The 16,904-nt window shown below is 43.0% G+C and overlaps 1 long non-coding RNA gene across 1 annotated transcript in view; it reads left to right on the top strand.

Moving 5' to 3' along the window:
* The first annotated feature begins 9,198 nt into the window (after window positions 1-9,198).
* LOC111664770 (uncharacterized) overlaps window positions 9,199-16,904 on the top strand; it is a 31,641-nt gene continuing 23,935 nt past the window's right edge. The window contains exons 1-2 of the long non-coding RNA XR_002761453.2: window positions 9,199-9,721; window positions 12,758-12,852. This is a non-coding gene — a long non-coding RNA (uncharacterized LOC111664770). The remainder of the gene's footprint in view (window positions 9,722-12,757; window positions 12,853-16,904) is intronic.

Raw genomic sequence — 16,904 nt, 5'->3', positions numbered from 1 at the left:
TTCCTTCCCGCGAACCACTTCGCTGTCTCTCTCTCTCTCTCTCTCTCCCTTGCTCATCATCCTTGCTCAGCTTGTCGAAGAAGATGATGATGAAGAATTATGTTTTGTTTGTTTTAGTTGGAGGCGGGAACACATTTCACAGTGTTGAAGGTCATAAGGCAAGTCAAATTCTATGTGGCAAAGGGAGGAAATATGAGCCCTTAAAGCTCTTTAAGTGATTCCCTCACTGCCTTGGCCTCGGGGCGAGGCTGGACTTGTTTCAACACACCCAAAACAGAAAAAGGCCCAAAGCTATAGATCGACAGGGAAGTGATTTACGAGAGGTTGTGATGGGAAGCATGCGGTCACAAACTGAAGGAGGGAACCACTATCTCTCTTTCAGTATCTCACAGTCACCTGCCCCGGCCTGATCATACTGTCCGGATATGAGCGCTGCACCTAGACCCTTCCTGAGAACTGGTGCTTTTTCATCTGAGGTCTGACACCTGACTCTGAGACCTGAGGATGTCCTAATATGAACACCGTACGTAGGTCACGTCTACACATGTCAGTTGCCTCTCGAACAACCTGCTTCTGAATAGCTCTCTTTCTTTTTCTGCTGGTACAGAGTTCATTTTTTGGACATGACCTTTTGAGTGATAAACTACCGCTATCACCATACCAAGAAAAAAATGAAGAAGTACATCTGGGAAAGCACATCTGGGGCTTTCCTGCTGCTGGACTCAGAGAAACAGAAAAACTGCTTCTGGTCGGGTGGACTATGTGAAAACAACAAAAATCCAGGGACCTGATAAAGGGTGAATAAATGGCTATAGTGTTTTGACTATAGTGTGTGTTCAGGCAGAATCCCTTGTGCCCATCTTGGCCCCGCTCCAGTTCAACTCAGCTGAGTTCTCGGACAAGGAGGAGATAATTGCTCCAGTGATCACGGTATGAGAGAGATTTAGTGTTGCTAAGAACCAACAAATGTCAAAACACCCCTGATCATTACAGCCCAGTCAGTTGTTCTTCTCAGGATCTCAACCGAGAGCACTTTGGTCGGATCATTTAGGGATTTCACACATGTGATTATACAGTATATGTGCGAGTGTTGTGGGGCCGTGCGAGAGAGAGGATCTTTCCCGAGTATGTGTGCAAAGAAGTACAATTCCTCTCTCTGTTGCTCTCTTTCTCTGGCTCTCTTTCCTCTCCCGTCTCTGCTCTCTGTCTCCTTCACCTCATCACCTCTCAGTGTCTCACCACTGTGAGGGAGGGAGGCCATGAAGAGCATCGCAGCCTGATTTGCTTAACGGAGCGAGTTCGTATGTGAGGCGTGTGTGTGTGTGTATGTGTGTGTGTGTGTGCGCGCACATGGGAAACAATGAATCAGTCAAAGAGGAAAGGAGAAGAGAGATAAGACTAGATATATTTAATAGTGTGGCATATTTGACATGAGGTCTGGGTGAAAAGGTGGGTACGCTGGATGAGCTCCACGGCAGACATATTACCCACATGCACAAACACATATACACACACTTATCCCTGGAGTGTTCCCCTCCTTGTCAGCCAAGTGGTGCTACGCTTTGATCTTGACACTGTGGGTCAACCCAAGCCCTCATCTCTCTCTTTTTTTTCTTCCCTCTGTCTCCTTCTCTCTCTCTCTCTCCCTCTCCCTGGCTCTGTCTCCCTCCCTCCAGCCGTCTGGATGGCTGGCCCGACAGCCTTGGGGTGTTTAGGTTCTGGAGGGATCCCAATTTCCTCTTCTAATCATGACATCATCCTGCCTCAATAGGTTAAAGATGTGGCCGGCATATTCCCTGCTTCCTTGTTCTGCAGCTTCCCATCAAATTACACACATTACATGTTGCCAGCCGCAGCAGCAGACTCTATTCGTTACTAAAAAACATCAGGAGCTGGCACAAACGCGGAAGGGGGATGCATGTAAATGCTTTTTCGTTGATGGTTAAAATCATGCGTAGCTGGCTTCAGCTTCAGTGAATATATTTTGAGTACTTGTGCATTTTGTTAGTTGTGCATAAGTTTAGCTCATATCCAGGTCATGAGGTAATCCAATAGTGCCGTTCATCAGTAGTTTGGAGATTGTGTCCCAGCCTCGGACTTGATTAAAGGCTAAGGCTGATTAGAGGTGAAGAGTAGCCGCGGCCTGCCTGGCCTGTCAATAGCTGTTAACTTCACCTCCACCAGCTCGACTAATCACACCGAGAGTGGCTCATCTGGCCTGCTCTCTGCTCAACTGTGGTTCTTCTCTTCTCTTCTCTTCTCTTCTCTTCTCTTCTCTTCTCTTCTCTTCTCTTCTCTTCTCTTCTCTTCTCTCTTTTGTTTCACCTCTCTGCCACAACACTTTTACAGCGTTAAGTGAGTAATGAGAGAAGACCAGATTACAATCATAGTCTTCATTTTCTGCCAGGCCAACATCTGTGCTCAGCCATCAAGCGCATAATGAAGCAATGTTAGTGGAACGATTCAGGCCAATATCGGCATTGCCATCACGAGGGTAGTTCTTGTCATAGCAGTTGTTCAAATCGACGAAAAACTTAAGAAATAAAATTTCTTGAATGTAAAATTAATTTTCTTTTACATGCAATGTAGAATAGTATGAGATAGCATTGCAAAGCATGGTGCATTTTAAACAGTTCTGTTTTTACAGTACTGAAGGAATCAGCTTGTAACAAAGATTGTAAGTTACAGTATAAAAGGGTTTCATCAAGGGCTAAGGGCTATCTACTTTGATAGATCTTGTCTGACAAATGTCTGTGCTGCAGCTTTGGACTCACTCATGAACAGATATTTATCTGCATGTTTCTAAACATATCAAATTTTCCATTCTGTATTGCTTTCTTAGCTTATGCGTTTTCTCTTAGCTTTATATTGTGGAGGCTGCAATAGCAAATAGATCCACACTTTTGACCAGCATGGCCAGGGGTAAGAGTAATATTATTATTGCACAGAAAATGTAGTTGTGGCAAGTGAAGTGAATGCTATTCCTTATGTAAACAAATCCCAGGGCACTTAAAGGGTGAGTGCTGCTGCTTTGTGTACATCTACCAGCAACGCTGTAAATAATACAGACTAATGAAAAGCATTTTTCATGCGACTTGTCACAACAGACTCCAAATAGAAAAGGTGCTTTAGTGTGTTACCCAAAGCTTACAAGCTGTAAAAAGATGAAATTCAAGTTTATGATAGGAGCTCCACCACCGAATGCTGTTTGATTATCAGCTGATAGAGCTTTACATTTATGCCTCATATGCCCCCGGCACTTTAAATGGGTTTCCTTGCCCTTTCCACTATATAAAGAATGGCATGACCAGAATAGGTGCACACAGCATGTGTATTTATTATACAGTTGCACTATGCACTTTTGGTGCACCTCTTTACTTGATTTCCTTGCACTTATTAAATAGATCGAGTATTTACGCCAAGGTTTCCTACTGTACTGAAGCTTTAGTAATATCCCTCACTTGAAAGTCGTGTTTGATAAAAGCGTCTGCCCAATGAGTAAATGTAAATGGGGCTCATTTCTCAAGATATGATATCTGCCAATACTGGTCAGAACCTTTGTAATATATTCTTTCTGGCAGTCATAGTGTCGTGACTTACCTGGATTGCTACTGAAATAACTGGTATACATCAACAAGTATAAAGAAAATATCTGCTGAATGATATCACATCTGGTGCAGAGGTTTGGCACAACTCAATCCTAAATCTGTTTTTTATTATAATATTTGATTATTTTGTGGTTTTATTTCTTTTATCCATGTTTATGCTGACTTTATCCCTCGAACGTTATGGTGGCTTAGTTACTGTGCTCTGATTTCAAATGGAAACTCCACCCAGGTTTTAATAAAATATGGTGGACTAAGGTCTGGGGACTAAATGCACTTCTAGATCATGCTGACACAGTTAATTCCTTTTGGTTGCCTTTTGCTGTTTCACTATGGCCCAAAATATGACTGGGAATTCTGGGTCACATTTCAAATCTGTATCAAATAGGATAAACAGCAGTGTGTCCCCCTCACTGCTGCAGTAACCTTGCATGCTTCATAGACTAAGGTTACTTGTACCCTCGAACTAAACATCTAGTGGAATGGCTCCATCATTGTGGGCAGTTAACATTCCCATCCACCTGTTACTGAATCAGCTAATGACAAGGTCTCATGGGCTCAACTTAGAGAAAGGTTCCTTCCGCACCCTTTGCCCAGAAACCTGAGCCCTGAATTTTAAGTCCACAGAGGGGGGGGGGGGGGGGGGGGTTCTCAACCCAAGGCAGGCCCAAAAGGATCTACAGCTCTTAGACAGATTTCCAGCTCTGAGAAGGCCCCTGCATCTTCAACAACTCTTAACACTTTCACTTCCTACTGGCTTCTCCTGCAGCCAACGTACCCAACTACTATATATATACTAATATATTTGGCGATAGATAACTGAAATTGCAAAACCTCACTAACAGGAGGAGAAGCGTTGATCCCACCTGTCCTTTCCGTTGGATCTGTTAACGACATATCCTTTCATCAGCACATAATCGCTGGTTTTATTAGATCATTTATCTTTCGCACATTGTGTTTCCGTCATTATTTTTGTTTCCGTTCGCTTCAATATTTCAATCAGCTGTGGAGATTTTGACGTCAGATTTGCAGCCGAGGCAATGTGACAATGTGACACTCTTTTATTTGCATTGTGGCAATAAAAACTTTACGGCTCTTAATTACAGGCAATTTGTGAAACCATCTTGGAATTATTTTCAGACCATAATTTAAATCTAATTAGTTTAGCTTCATTGGTGATCCCTGTGCAAGTTCTGTACTTGACATGTGATTGAATTCTTTATTGTTTCACTGTCAATATTTTATTTAAATGAACACATTTTCTATGCATAGGAAATATTCCGTCAACGACAAGGAAACAACAGAGGAGACTGAAGCCGACGGTCTTGAAGATGCCTTGAGCCTATGGAAAGTTAGTACTTTAACGTTTAGTAGGCTGACTAGCGCACAGCACACAAGTGTGTTTTACATTAGCGAATCAGAGAGTGATACTGCGCTTGAACCTGGTATGTAGTAACCTTTATGGTGGCATGAGAGGCGGTTGAAGTAAAACTCACACAGCCGTTTTTCATTCTTTTAACTTTTTTTTCGTCTTTCACTCAAGCTTGCTCTCTGGAGATTGCGCTTTTCTCACAACAGTGATGAAGGCGATTGTTTGTCGTTGCCATGCAGTAACACCTCTGGGATCTACTGGAAAAAAACACGGCAAGCGACACTGCTCTAGCAATAAAGCTCACCTGACATTAGTAAAAGAGGCATTATATAATGTCAGTATCCCAGTCCAACAAACAACATACCTTGAGTTCGATGTCCAGTTAACGTGTACTCATGCACTTACGAGCGTATCTCCTCTTTTATTTGCAAAATGAGAAAGGTGGGAGAGGTGGGGAATTGGATTCCTCCAAGCCTGCTGTTCCTTGTCAGTGCGGCTGTAGACAGCTGGGCGCCCACTACAGTTAAGATCAGAGGCCTTGATAACCTGGGCCCTGATTTATGGAGAGCAAGCGGCCTCTGCAATCACCTAATGAGGTAGAGAACGCAGTGTTTACATGTTTATTAGATAGCCAAAACCAGCTGGGGACACTGTTTTCCTCCACCTCTCTCTCTCTCTCTCTCTCTCTGTCTCTCTCTCTCTCTGTTTCTCTGTCTCTCTGTCTCAACATTCAGAATATTCTGTCTCATTGCACTGTCATTGCATTAAAAATCTATCTATCTATCTATCTATCTATCTATCTATCTATTGCTTAAGTTTTAGTACATAAAACTGATCTGAGGACAAAAGGTCAGCTGATGTCGAAACTCGGGGAAAACAAACACCCCTTTTTATATCATTGCCAGTAAATTGTAGCCAGTTAATAGCGATACACCCGTGAGTGCGTAACAATGAATATTTGCTTTCTTCCTAATCAGTCTGGTACAGGTATTTTATGATCCCCAGCAGACCCTATTGTCTGCCTCCACAACCAAACTGCGCCACATACTTCGCCGCTCTCATTACAGGAGGTCATGGAAAGTGTCCTCAGTAGGGGTTCGTCTACCTCAGGGCTTTTTCTCAGCTGGAGGAGACTGAAACTTCACATGGCACTGCAGCTTCTTGGCCTCACGTTTAACAGTTTTACATCCACCAACATAAACAAACAACTTACAGCCTCACGTATCTTTGTGCTGGTGATTCAGTTGGTGTGTTTGTGTACGCATGCACAGTTTGCGGGCATCCTTATATAGACATTTTCAGTAACCAGTGCTCACTGGAAATTAGATCTTATAATCCCTGCTGCTGGCTAGTCTCTTAAAACTAAAAAGAGGAACAAGTGGTATCAAAGGCGAGGTTGGGGGTTTACTTTACTTTGGTACTTGTATTGTGCACATGTATTATGTGTGTGCACACTCACAGATGACCTATCTTTCAACACTGCTCTTTAGGCTACATTGATAAATCATAAAAAAACATGTGTGTGTGTTTGTGTGTGTGTGTGTGTGTGTGTGTGTGTGTGTGTGTGTGTGTGTGTGTGTGTGTGTGTACAAACAAACACAAGCACATAGTAACACATAAGCATTTCTGGAATCCCTCAGCACCTGGGAAAAAACTCTTTGCTGTCCAAAAAAAGTTAATGCACAACAGACCACTTTCTCGCTCGCACCCTCTCTTTCTCCACTTGGCCTTGTAAAACCTTCGCAAATCAAATCCGCTTTCCATCAGGGTTTTGTAATTGTTGTTTTTGTTAGAGGAACAGTGGTTCTGAGGCCTTTTTAGAGCTTGTCTTTCAACTAAACGGGATCTCTGCTGCTGCTGCTGCTGCTTGTTATCCACTGCTGTGTACTGGTGGCGAGCAGACTGTGTCCAAATCCATGCCGGATATAATGGAGGTCTCTAGGTCTCCTGACGATTATAGTTCCTATGACACTGCATTGTTCGGCTTTTGTAAAACTGAAACTTGTTTTCGGTTTCTTCTCATTACTTATGCAATTAACTGGATGTTTTCCTAAAAAAACAGGGGCATAATCAAACATTCATTGCTCAAATCTAAATGTCTATCTACTCCAGCTTTTTACAGGACAAGCACTATATTATTCCAATCCAATATTCTCATAATGTTGTTGTGGGAATGGCACCTAACTAAGGCCATTGACCTTCTCTTTGGTTTCTATGGATATGTACTGTACCTACAGTGACAACACAAAGAAGAGATTTACAAACGCCCACTTTAAGCAGCAACAGATTTGCACACCTACTGCTCTCACACGGCTACAGTAACATGAAAGGACTGCTTCAGGAGCCCAATCATCAAAGTCTGTCATCTCAACCTCTGTCTTCGCTCTCCTCCTTTGCCCTTAGATGCCGACCGGCCGGCGCTCCTAACCAGCCCCGACCCCTACAAATCACTCATTTTTATACAATTACCTCCCGCTCCCTTCCTGCACATGGCTGGGTGCAAGTGTCGCCCGTCTGCCTGCCATTGTGTGCTAATTTTAGGCCCATTATTTGCTGTAACAAATGTGCAATGGGCAGAGTCACTTTCACATTAATAGTTTGCACCCAGAGGGGAAGTCTTCCCCCTCATCATGGATCAAAGGTCTCCTCTATTGTATCTAACTTCCTGTTTCCCTTTTTAGCCACTGTGTGTTGTTTTTTCTCACTCTCTCAACCTGGACCACAGTACTCGGGGCAGCCCAGGACTTCAAATTGGACACTGCTGTGAGTGACAAGCATGAGGAGATGCCCTTTGACCCTTTTGGTGATTGCCGGAGAGCTGGCAGGTGATTTGTGGAGCTTGGTGGAGATGAGAGGATATGCATAAAGTGAAAGCTCACGCTCTCGATATCATGTGTCCACAGATGGGAGGAGAAATCTGGATTCCATTGTTGTACTGTCAGCAGAGGTGTCCGAATTTGATAAAACGCCTCGTCACCTTTCTCCGGTTCAACTCCCACAGATGGTAAATGGCAGAAGCTGAGCAGCTGAGATTACCACGACCTTGGACTTCCTAAGATAAGTCTTTTTCAGAGTGAAATGGGCAAGTTTTCGCTCTTGATTGTGTTCTGATAATCTTACCCCCATCACATCGAAAGGTTAATGCCAGCTGCACTTACCGCTTCGGATGACTAATGTAACTGATGTGTCACAGGAAGCTGTACAGTGTAGCACGCTGGGAAGACCCTTATGTCACAAAGCTAAACATATCTCATCTCACCATTGTACTGTGAACAACTGACCTAGCGCATGCCTCCTATGAATCACATGGACACATTAGTCGGGAAGATAAAACATAATAAATAATCAGGCAGGGAAAAGTCACCATTAGTGTCAGAGTGAAGAATCACAATTCGATATAAAGATCGTTTATTAAGTCTCTGATCATATTTATATGGTTTTGACCATCATTCCTATTGGTAATAATAAGAGGATAGGATAAGAGACATGAGTGGTCAGATCATACAGGTTTTTAAACAAACTCAGGGTAAGCAACAATTGTCAAGTTATTAAGGTGCTTCAGCATTGTCAACATGCATCTACACCAAAAAAGTGGATCCTGTCTCAAACCTGAACCTTTAATGAGGCATTATTTTACATTTGTGGCAGAAATTAATTAATTAAAAAATTAATTTCTGTTTCTTAATGATCAAAGAGACTTAGTGATTTGTTCATGACACACTCTTTCAAGGGCCTCTCCTCGCCCTCTTTTTTTTTTTTGTATGATGAGTGAGTATAAACAGGTGAGGACACTGTAAGCTTATATCAAGAGGGCCCCACTCTTCCGAGGACTCATCAATAACTGTTTACACTAGTTTCACCAGGCTTTGTCCGCCAACAGCTGCCCGCCAATAAATGGAAACTGTGGATGCACACACTTAAAATTACAAGACTCTGCAAAACATGCTTCACGCACACAGCCGCCTGTACCCATATGTTCACAGATGTGGTGTGCACACACAGCAAAACCGTCATGCTTTCTGATTCTGTGATAAACAACCATCAGAATATGAGGAGGACTGAGAGGTTCCAACATGACACAGCGAGGAAGCATTTCTCCGAGCCCAGTGATCCTGTAATTAGGGCCACACAGAAGGTGAAAGGGATTGCTGATTGCTCGGGGGATGACCTCTTGGGTGATGATGGGGGGGGGGGGGGGGGGGGGGTGGAGGCATATAGGAGCTGCGGCCAGTACTGCAGCTATGGGAGTGTGTCATCTTCCGCAATGTGACGTGTCCATGTTAATGCAGAGTGTCCCCTGTGGGACAGGGAAGAGGCTGAGCCCTGCAGAACTGCAGAATGAGCTGTTTGCTCATGATACTTTAGGTCAAACATTCTCCTCCCAGCAGTCAAGGCTGATGATTTCACGGAAACTGTGTAGAGAGCCACAGCTAACTCTCAGCTAGTGGACATTCAAAGTAGGCCTACTGTATATTACACAGTGAAAATTATAGACTAACATTATTAGTGCTGTATATAAAAGATAAACAGAATATAAAACAGTTTGCATTTGTCCTTCCGTGCTGCTTCACCATTAGTATCTGAACAGACAGAAACTGAAAGGACAAGACATCGCAGACTACACTGTTTACACAATTTTAAATTTGAGATGTTCTTTGCTACTTGAGTGCAGGAGGAGGAGATAAAAGAGCGGGCCAAGACCAGAAACAGAGACAGCAGGAGCCTGGGGAGTCAGAGCGAACAGGTAACTTTAACTGACAGGTGACAGATACATTTTAACCGAATTTAGCCTTTTACTGTAGCTGCTGCAGAGCCTGAAGGTAGCAAAGGTAAGTAGCTAAGGTATATGGAATTCGATTATCAAGTAACGTTCAAATGTCAGATGTATTCCAGTAAAACAATATAATGGATGCATAATGGAAGCCTAAAGAAAATAAAACATGACCGCTTGTTTGTGCTTTCATGATTTTAATAAGCACCTGAACTGCTCACACTAATATAGTGTTTTATAGGTGTAATGAAACTGCTGCAACACAGTTCCTCACCAGACATGCTCCAGCGTGGTGAGCAATTTCTGATGGACTTTAATTTTTTTTTTTATGACTTACAGTTCTTGGCATTCAGGCACAAATGAATGGACAGGGGACCAGTATCCAGCCCAGTATCCCCAGCTATTCATTTTTCTTTTACCACTACACCAAAAGGGAGAAAAAGGGAGATGTTGACAAAAACATTTTTGGAAAACTGCAAACATTAATTGAGGACATATAGCTTCTTGAGCGTCCGTGCCAAAGACAGTGGGTCTTTTTTCTGTTACCCTTAAATGATAAGTTGTTATAGCCACACTGGGCTCTGCCTGGAAGAAGCACAGACAAATTGACTTTACCCTCTTTTGTAAAGTTCAGGGGTCTGAAAGACGGACAGACACACACAGATGGGGAAGAATATCTCTAAGCATCTGTATGTCATGGAGTCACAGGGCATCTCATGGGGCATGTTTAGAGAGTACGGAGCGAGGGTTGCGAGGCGGTGGGGGTTAGTGTTTTGTCGAATGGAGCAGACTGAAGAGAGGGGGGGGCAGGTCACTGTGCCTTCAGGCAGGTGGGGGTGGGCTCAGGAGTTAATTGGTAGTTTGGGGTTTGATGCTGAATGGTGGTGACAAGTCTGTGTGGCCAGACCCAGTGAGCCCCTGCTGCATATTCACTGTGTCGCCGGGCATCGCAGCAACTGTCACAGCTCACCAAGCCGGGGAGATAGAAATAGAGAAAGGGAGAGAGAAAGATGGGTGGGAGGAAGAAGTAAAGGAAAATGCCTAGAGAGTAAAGATGGATTCATGCTCTTTTTTTCTTTTCTCACTTTTAAGCTTTCTTGGTCTCCCTTTCCCAGGTTTTTCTTCTTACAGTATGATGCTGTAAATGTCCGACTAGCTATCCAAAGCTTATTTTAAGTATGAACTCTTCACTTGCCTGGTGAGAGCGGAGAGATGTGACTGTTACAAAGCCAGCTCGTAGGCTAGAGAGGGGGAGAGATGGGGCCAGACTGAGGCTCCATGGAAGCATGACGCTGGGGTGACTCAGTGAAGCCCTGGTCCTAATTGTGGCCCAGGGAAACTATTGTAGCCGGGGTGCAGGTCACCCCGGGCCCCAGGAAGGTTACACTGGCCCTCTTAAACCTGTTGTTGCCTGGCGCTCGCATAAAAATTACACCTCGTAAATATGGACAGCTAGGGAGTGTGTGAGGCGGGACGGGGTCGGTTACTTTTCTGAACCCTGCCCTTTAAACTTGCACTCACCTTGGTCCTGCTGACGACTGCCTGTTAGGTTGTTCACTCTCAGCCTGCGTGGCAGAATCAGAGACAGGCAGCTGTATAGTTACTGGCTTACTGTCTTTTTGCTGGGAAATATTTTTTTGACACCTCATGCTCTTTAGCAGTGAATTACGTCTCATGTCTGCATATCTGCTTCTTGTACTTGCCTCGATGGGTTTCTGTATTAGGAAGCAAAAACCCCTCTTTTCTTTTCTTATCCACACACATTAAGCAGGAATACAGTTCAGTTCATTGTCAAGTCACTATGGCCACGATTACTATATTGTTAGCCTGTAATGTTGGTGATTTTATTCCATTGGTGATGTTATTCTTGTGCAGACATGCAATATTAATCTAAAACCAATAAATTGTCAGTGATTATTAACTAGTTAAATAATCTCCTGAGACGATAACAGACAATAACAATAATACAATAGCAATAATAAAGGCTGTGAGAGAGTCGGCCCAAGAAAAATTACGCCATGCAGGATGTTGCCACTGGAGACAGCTGTTTGTTTCCCTTAATCAACTGACAGTCAGTATTGGTGTCTTTCAACCAACCCTAACCAACCATTAAAGTTCACTAATCAAATGACCAAATGATGGTCTCCTACCCTTAGTGAGGCAGTAACGTTAGCCCAAACTGTGAGTAAATACTTATTTTAAGCCGGTGGTGTGCCAGTAGGAGAAACAAGGCAAGAAGTGCTCGACCAGTTAAAGCTAAATACAGACATCAATTACAGAATTTCATACAGAAGTGCAGAATTTCTTTTACGTCTCAGAACAGCGCTCTGTCCCATCAAGGATCTGTAATTTACTGCCCCCTTGTGGCCTCTTTTGTTACGCTAGCGGTGGCTAATGTAAATAAGGAGCGGGCTGCAGAGGTCTGTTAAGTTTACTTTTCATTTTCAGACTTGTAGTCCTCTGACCCAGCCAACGCTGACTCAACTGACATCACTCAAGGCAATTTATCCGATTTTGCGTAGCTCCCTTTGGAGCCATAAAAAGAATCTATACAGTCAACACATGAAAGGAAACAGGCCGATGTTAAATAAAATAGCCAGACTTCATGTCAAATTCCAGGATCATCCTCCTCCTCAGCTTCCTCTACAAAAGACTGTAAGGTCCATTATATATTCTTGTCAGAAATCTGTCGCATTTGCAAAGCAACACGTCACATAAATATTCTCTGGTCCAGTCTGTACGGGAGATCTGGCGGGGTCATTTATGTATGTCAATGTGTATACTGAATGTGCATTTGTGTAGAACACGTCTGTTCTAACAAGACCTCTTTTGTTATTAAGGTGAAGGATGGGGATACATGCTATAGAGAGCCCAGGGGAAGGCATCAAAACCTTTGTCGGATTGATATTGTTTTTAAACGTGTTTATTCAGCTTCAGACTCATTACTCTCTCTCTCGCTCTCTCTCTCTCTCTTTTCTCTGCCCATTTTCTCCTTCTTTGGTTTCCCAGGGACCTATGTGGGAACAATGGATGTACAATTAACGTGGGCCAGGCACGAGAGAGCAAGCGTTTGATGTTCCTGTTGAGTGGCCTCCTTGCTGAGGGTAGGAAAGCAATGTTTGGCTGTACTCAGGCTTTACTGTGTGTTTTCGTTCTTTCTGAAGCGTATTAGCTCCCAGATTATTAAAATTCAGGCCATAAATAAGCTGATGGCAGCTGCAATATGCCAGAAATAATGTTTACAAAGCCAAGGCCCTCATTATCTCCACAAGGCCTGAAGTAGGACGACAAGGGGTGGGAGAAAAAAGGAAAAAATGCTTTTAGCCTCCTGTGTGCCCACTTTTACTCTACTCTTCTTCACTCTCATTTCCTCCTGTGCCACTTTCTCTTCCACTTAGTGGGAGGAGCAAGAAAGATTAGGATACAGTCATGGTAATACTGGATGCATGGCAACAGTAGCAATGGAAATTCTCTCCACTAGTTGCCTTTCTAGTGATGACAACAAAAATGAATTACATATTTTTAGGAAAGTTATTTTTGATAGTATAGCAGAAACTTCTTCCACTGCACCATAATATTTCATAACCTTTTCCCAAACAGCACTCCTAGGTCACAAATCATCTCCTCTTATTGTAATAGTGGTAGTAGCAGTTTTAAAGGGTGAAAAACTAATCCTGAAAAGTAAAGGTTCCTTTATTTTATGTTGCCTCATAATATTCAGCGTCCAGTGGTCTGCACAGGAGAACAGGACAGTTCTCCTGCAGTACATAGATATTGGATGGAGATCATCCCGGCATGCATTTGAGAAAAGGCATTGAAACATGGACTCCACAATTTACAAGTTAAATCCAATGCCAACATGCAGTGCCAATGCAGGAAGTGATGTTTCCTAGTCAACTGGAAAGTCAGTGTGCAGAGGTCAGGGTGGTTCCAACCCATGAGTACTCAGTAGTCATTACCACATGGACCACACCCATCTTCGAACACGTCCTTGAACCTGTAAGGCGTCAGTTACACTCTCTTGTGGACGCGTACACAGATATCTGCGGACACCACAGACTCACAACTGTTTTCACGTTGTGTACGTATTCCACATATGTGCACGCATATTTGTTTTACTTCAGTTGGTCAGTTTGTAGCAGAGTGACAAAACAAATTAGTGGGTACGCGGATGTCCGTACCAGAGCCTCACGTAAACCTCCGATTACGAAATTGTGTCATGCAGACCCTAGCAAACCTTTGCATACTCACCAATGTTTCGTGACTGTATCTTGCACGGATGTCAGTCACTATTGCTGTGACAAAAATTGTCCACAGACATAAAAGAACCTGCCAAAATTTACAAAACTATCTCGGTACCACTTTAGTATGTGTCTACGGGACCACATTTTTCCATGATGAGACACATAGACTCACAAGAAAAAACCAATACCAGCCAAATGCTGCAAGGGTTGGTAATTATTACAAAGTGTATCCCCATTTTACTGCTACCTTTCCTCAGTTTCCCTCATCAGACTTGTCTCTGCTGGGCTCAGATGTTTGGAGGTTCTCCAGAGTTATCACGAAAGAGCAAAGCAGTTAGTGCAAAAGGAAGACTCTGTCCAGTGGAGCCAAATAAAACCCATGGACACGAGGAGTACAGCCAATTCATCACAAAATGTGAAAGGACATTCAATTGCCTGCACGCTTTGTGATTGCACAATGGTCATTCTTGAAAAAAGAAAAAAAATGTTGGGGAGCCATGAATTGCTTTTAGTTGGCTGCCCAGGCAACCTGAGAACTGAGCAGTGGCATTAATATGTAACGGAGGCCAAGTTCATAGGAGCTTCACCATGAATGGTGGCCAGGTTTAAATGACACCTCCACAAACGACCACTTCTATGGTTCATTTATTTAGCTTCATGTAATTCCAGATTAAAGATAATGGCAATAAGCACTTAGTATGCTAAGTACTAATTTCACAAATACAAAGATGTATGTGATGAATACATGTTTGAGCATTAACCAGCTCTTCCCTGATGCTTTGTGCCATGGCTTCAGCTGCTGCAACAATGGCAGGATGCAATTGGGGCCACACAAAAAAAAAAAAGAAAAACCTGAATGCCTGTGTGTATGTGTGTATGTGTGCACTAGGTGTGTATGTGAAATAATAAGCACAAGCACTCATACACACATACAGTACACACACACACACACACACACGTGCACACACACCCACACACACACAGACAAACAAGTAGCAAACACACCCGCATACACTTGCACATGCATAAATCAAGAAACAAACATAATGCATACACTTTGGGGCACAGTGGTGGCAGGTGCTTGTTCTACATTTAGTTGTAATGTCAGTGTCTTTGATCAGTGGGGCTGCTGATGGAGGGCGGTGAGGGTCAGAGTGTGTTTTCATAAAGAGATGAGGGGAGAAGGCAGACACAGTGTGTCACAATAAAGGCCTGTTGCTTTGTTGGCTAAAGCAGAGTGGAGGAAGTGTGCACTGAAGTGTGAAGTAATGAGAGGGTGTTGAATCTTTTCAGGCAAAGCATAAGCAAATGTGAATCGGCACAGATGCTCACTCACATTGTCACATGTTCTCTTACGACCGAGAACAGTGGATACACGAGAAACTCTTACACAATATGTGTTTATTCAGATTTCCAGATATGCTTTAAAAGGAAACATAATTGCTGCCCTGATTACCTTCCCATTTTTTTCCAATCCCGCAAGTGCAACATTCCTGTGCTGCGGAGAAGGCATAGCAAGGAGGTCAGAGCTCTTGGCTGGGAGTCCAAAGCTCAGGACTTTGAGCTTGGATGCTAACGTTTGCCTTGCTGATCTGACGCCCCTATTGGCAGAACATCATCATTTGTCAGTGCCTTCCAAAACAAATACATTTCAGATTTCATCTTCATTTCAAACATAGGAGTGTTTTCTGGTCGTGCAAAGCTACGGTTAAGGTTCGGTGAGGTTTAAGCATGAAAATGACTTGGTGAGTGTTAAGAAAATTCCCTAGTTTCACCTACAACAACGACAGCTGTCTCACATGGCAAAATCCAATGTTTTGTTGACCCACTCGTTGTCACACAATTTCCTCCTGTCTTCGCCGAGATTTAAGAATAACTGTAAAGGAAAGCAAAAATGAATTATGTTGAAATACATTATCCAGTATAAAGATTTGTTGCCAATGGTTTCAAGATATGAACATATTCATTCAAAACTGTAATCCAAGCGGCAGCATTTCCTATAAAACATAACAAATCATTAGTATATGAATGTCATTTTTTGGGACACAGGGCTGTAATAGGATCCCTTTTCCACTTTGAAAGAAATTATATTTTAAAACTCCACAAGGAGTGCAAGTAAGATGGTTGGAGGTTGAAGATTTTTCTTTCTTTCTTTTTTTTTTCACTGTTTTTCTTCCTTTTCTTCTGTTGTGGCCCGTCTCTTTAAGTGTGTCTAAGACTTTCCATTTGGCTGTCACATTAGATCTGTTTCTAATCTTCTAAGAACGTATCTACTCCTCTTGGCAGCTAATGGAAGTGGTGCAGAGGTGTGGCACTAAGATGGCATATAGGCAGGCCGGCCATAGTGTCAGTATAGAGGAATACTTTCCAGTGATGGCTTTCGCTATCACAGGCAAGAAAGGGGAGGCTGGGGTGAAAAAAGAGAAAAATAATATCTCTAAATTAGGGTCACTGCAGCCATTTAGGTCACAAAAGACTGACATTTATGCATCAAACACCAGGCAGCTACATAGTTGTTCTGTGACAGGGTTATGTCAGGGATTTGCAGTGAGAATGCAGAGGTATTAAAGATAATGTAGTTTGCTCCTGTAAAACAAACAATTCACTGAACCCATTTCTGACAGAATGACACCAGCACCAAAGAGTGGTGAAATTTAGAGTGGCGGCACGTAAACAAATTGGCAAAGATGGAAAAACTTCAATATACTCTGCATAGGATTTAATGAAACGGATACTACTCATGCAAGTGCTGCCAGCTGCAGAGCTCCATTTGCAGCTGAGAGGGAGAGAGGATAAATCAGAAGTCAAATGCCAATACGCCATCGGCCAAATCTCTCAACCTGATGAAACACAAGAATAATCAGATTTTGAGACGCTTTTTGGAGACGGGAATGGAAGTTCTTGGGTGGGGT

This window comes from Seriola lalandi, unplaced genomic scaffold (genome assembly GCF_002814215.2).
Source record: "Seriola lalandi dorsalis isolate HSWRI2012SDOR001 ecotype SW California unplaced genomic scaffold, Sedor1 jcf7180002054606, whole genome shotgun sequence".
NCBI lineage: Eukaryota > Metazoa > Chordata > Actinopteri > Carangiformes > Carangidae > Seriola > Seriola lalandi.
Note: the sequence above shows the minus strand (reverse complement) of the source record. Positions and strands in the feature narration are given on the sequence as shown.